Raw genomic sequence first — 4,774 nt, forward strand, 5'->3', positions numbered from 1 at the left:
GCAAGCACCTGATTGACAGTGGTGCGTGATCTGCTGTTATGCTACTATGCTACTGACCATTGGGGGAGCGATAGCAAGCGAGTTAGATATCGAGAGTCATAGATAGATAGACAGATAGATGGATGGATGGATAGACGGCAAGGCAAGCATCTGATTGACAGTGGTCCGTGATCTGCTGTTATGCTACTATGCTACTGACCATTGGGGGAGTGATAGCAAGCAAGAGAGTTAGATATCGAGAGTCATAGACAGATAGATAGATAGATGGATGGATGGACGGCAAGGCAAGCATCTGATTGACAGTGGTCTGTGATCTGCTGTTATGCTACTATGCTACTGACCATTGGGGGAGCGATAGCAAGCAAGAGAGTTAGATATCGAGAGTCATAGACAGATAGATAGATAGATAGATGGATGGATGGATGGACGGCAAAGCAAGCATCTGATTGACAGTGGTCCGTGATCTGATGTTATGCTACTATGCTACTAACCATTGGGGGAGCGATAGCAAGCAAGAGAGTTAGATATCGAGAGTCATAGATAGATAGATAGATAGATAGATAGATAGATAGATAGATAGATGGATGGATGGATGGATGGATGGACGGCAAGGCAAGCATCTGATTGACAGTGGTCCGTGATCTGCTGTTATGCTACTATGCTACTGACCATTGGGGGAGCGATAGCAAGCAAGAGAGTTAGATATCGAGAGTCATAGATAGATAGATAGATAGATGGATGGATGGATAGACGGCAAGGCAAGCATCTGATTGACAGTGGTCCGTGATCTGCTGTTATGCTACTATGCTACTGACCATTGGGGGAGCGATAGCAAGCAAGAGAGTTAGATATTGAGAGTCATAGATAGATAGATAGATAGATGGATGGATGGACGGCAAGGCAAGCATCTGATTGACAGTGTTCCGTGATCTGCTGTTATGCTACTATGCTACTGACCATTGGGGGAGCGAAAGGAAGCAAGAGAGTTAGATATCGAGAGTCATAGATAGATAGATAGATAGATAGATAGATAGATAGATAGATAGATAGATAGATAGATAGATGGATGGATGGATAGACGGCAAGGCAAGCATCTGATTGACAGTGGTCCGTGATCTGCTGTTATGCTACTATGCTACTGACCATTGGGGGAGCGATAGCAAGCAAGAGAGTTAGATATTGAGAGTCATAGATAGATAGATAGATAGATGGATGGATGGACGGCAAGGCAAGCATCTGATTGACAGTGTTCCGTGATCTGCTGTTATGCTACTATGCTACTGACCATTGGGGGAGCGAAAGGAAGCAAGAGAGTTAGATATCGAGAGTCATAGATAGATAGATAGATAGATAGATAGATAGATAGATAGATAGATAGATAGATGGATGGATGGATGGACGGCAAGGCAAGCACCTGATTGACAGTGGTGCGTGATCTGCTGTTATGCTACTATGCTACTGACCATTGGGGGAGTGATAGCAAGCGAGTTAGATATCGAGAGTCATAGATAGATAGATAGATAGATAGATAGATAGATAGATAGATAGATAGATAGATAGATAGATAGATAGATGGATGGATGGATGGACAGGAAGGCAAGCATCTGATTGACAGTGGTCCGTGATCTGCTGTTATGCTACTATGCTACTGACCATTGGGGGAGCGATAGCAAGCAAGAGAGTTAGATATCGAGAGTCATAGATAGATAGATAGATAGATGGATGGATGGATGGACGGCAAGGCAAGCATCTGATTGACAGTGGTCCGTGATCTGCTGTTATGCTACTATGCTACTGACCATTGGGGGAGCGATAGCAAGCAAGAGAGTTAGATATCGAGAGTCATAGACAGATAGATAGATAGATGGATGGATGGATGGACGGCAAGGCAAGCATCTGATTGACAGTGGTCCGTGATCTGCTGTTATGCTACTATGCTACTGACCATTGGGAGAGCGATAGCATGCAAGAGAGTTAGATATCGAGAGTCATAGATAGATAGATAGATAGATGGATGGATGGACGGCAAGGCAAGCATCTGATTGACAGTGGTCCGTGATCTGCTGTTATGCTACTATACTTCTGACCATTGGGGGAGCGATAGCAAGCAAGAGAGTTAGATATCGAGAGTCATAGACAGATAGATGGATGGATGGATGGACGGCAAGGCAAGCATCTGATTGACAGTGGTCCGTGATCTGCTGTTATGCTACTATGCTACTGACCATTGGGGGAGCGATAGCAAGCAAGAGAGTTAGATATCGAGAGTCATAGACAGATAGATAGATAGATGGATGGATGGACGGCAAGGCAAGCATCTGATTGACAGTGGTCTGTGATCTGCTGTTATGCTACTATGCTACTGACCATTGGGGGAGCGATAGCAAGCAAGAGAGTTAGATATCGAGAGTCATAGACAGATAGATAGATAGATGGATGGATGGATGGACGGCAAGGCAAGCATCTGATTGACAGTGGTCCGTGATCTGATGTTATGCTACTATGCTACTAACCATTGGGGGAGCGATAGCAAGCAAGAGCGTTAGATATCGAGAGTCATAGATAGATAGATAGATAGATAGATAGATAGATAGATAGATAGATAGATAGATAGATAGATAGATAGATAGATAGATGGATGGATGGATGGACGGCAAGGCAAGCACCTGATTGACAGTGGTGCGTGATCTGCTGTTATGCTACTATGCTACTGACCATTGGGGGAGCGATAGCAAGCGAGTTAGATATCGAGAGTCATAGATAGATAGATAGATAGATAGATAGATAGATAGATAGATAGATAGATGGATGGATGGATGGATGGATGGACGGCAAGGCAAGCATCTGATTGACAGTGGTCCGTGATCTGCTGTTATGCTACTATGCTACTGACCATTGGGGGAGCAATAGCAAGCAAGAGAGTTAGATATCGAGAGTCATAGATAGATAGATAGATAGATAGATGGATGGATGGATAGACGGCAAGGCAAGCATCTGATTGACAGTGGTCCGTGATCTGCTGTTATGCTACTATGCTACTGACCATTGGGGGAGCGATAGCAAGCAAGAGAGTTAGATATTGAGAGTAATAGATAGATAGATAGATAGATGGATGGATGGACGGCAAGGCAAGCATCTGATTGACAGTGTTCCGTGATCTGCTGTTATGCTACTATGCTACTGACCATTGGGGGAGCGAAAGGAAGCAAGAGAGTTAGATATCGAGAGTCATAGATAGATAGATAGATAGATAGATAGATAGATAGATAGATAGATAGATAGATAGATAGATAGATAGATAGATGGATGGATGGATGGACGGCAAGGAAGCACCTGATTGACAGTGGTGCGTGATCTGCTGTTATGCTACTATGCTACTGACCATTGGGGGAGCGATAGCAAGCGAGTTAGATATCGAGAGTCATAGATAGATAGATAGATAGATAGATAGATAGATAGATAGATAGATAGATAGATAGATAGATGGATGGATGGACAGCAAGGCAAGCATCTGATTGACAGTGGTCCGTGATCTGCTGTTATGCTACTATGCTACTGACCATTGGGGGAGCGATAGCAAGCAAGAGAGTTAGATATCGAGAGTCATAGATAGATAGATAGATAGATGGATTGATGGATAGACGGCAAGGCAAGCATCTGATTGACAGTGGTCCGTGATCTGCTGTTATGCTACTATACTACTGACCATTGGGGGAGCGATAGCAAGCAAGAGAGTTAGATATCGAGAGTCATAGACAGATAGATAGATAGATGGATGGATGGATGGACGGCAAGGCAAGCATCTGATTGACAGTGGTCCGTGATCTGCTGTTATGCTACTATGCTACTGACCATTGGGGGAGCGATAGCAAGCAAGAGAGTTAGATATCGAGAGTCATAGATAGATAGATAGATAGATGGATGGATGGATGGACGGCAAGGCAAGCATCTGATTGACAGTGGTCCGTGATCTGCTGTTATGCTACTATGCTACTGACCATTGAAGGAGCGATAGCAAGCAAGAGAGTTAGATATCGAGAGTCATAGACAGATAGATAGATAGATGGATGGATGGATGGACGGCAAGGCAAGCATCTGATTTACAGTGGTCCGTGATCTGATGTTATGCTACTATGCTACTGACCATTGGGGGAGCGATAGCAAGCAAGAGAGTTAGATATCGAGAGTCATAGAAAGATAGATAGATAGATAGATGGATGGATGGACGGCAAGGCAAGCATCTGATTGACAGTGGTCCGTGATCTGCTGTTATGCTACTATGCTACTGACCATTGGGGGAGCGATAGCATGCAAGAGAGTTAGATATCGAGAGTCATAGATAGATAGATAGATAGATGGATGGATGGACGGCAAGGCAAGCATCTGATTGACAGTGGTCCGTGATCTGCTGTTATGCTACTATGCTTCTGACCATTGGGGGAGCGATAGCAAGCAAGAGAGTTAGATATCGAGAGTCATAGATAGATAGATAGATGGATGGATGGATGGACGGCAAGGCAAGCATCTGATTGACAGTGGTCCGTGATCTGCTGTTATGCTACTATGCTACTGACCATTGGGGGAGCGATAGCAAGCAATAGAGTTAGATATCGAGAGTCATAGATAGATAGATAGATAGATGGATGGATGGACGGCAAGGCAAGCACCTGATTGACAGTGGTCCGTGATCTGCTGTTATGCTACAATGCTACTGACCATTGGGGGAGCGATAGCAAGCAAGAGAGTTAGATATTGAGAGTCATAGATAGATAGA

The sequence above is a fragment of the Amia ocellicauda genome, chromosome 2 (genome assembly GCF_036373705.1).
Source record: "Amia ocellicauda isolate fAmiCal2 chromosome 2, fAmiCal2.hap1, whole genome shotgun sequence".
Taxonomy (NCBI): domain Eukaryota; kingdom Metazoa; phylum Chordata; class Actinopteri; order Amiiformes; family Amiidae; genus Amia; species Amia ocellicauda.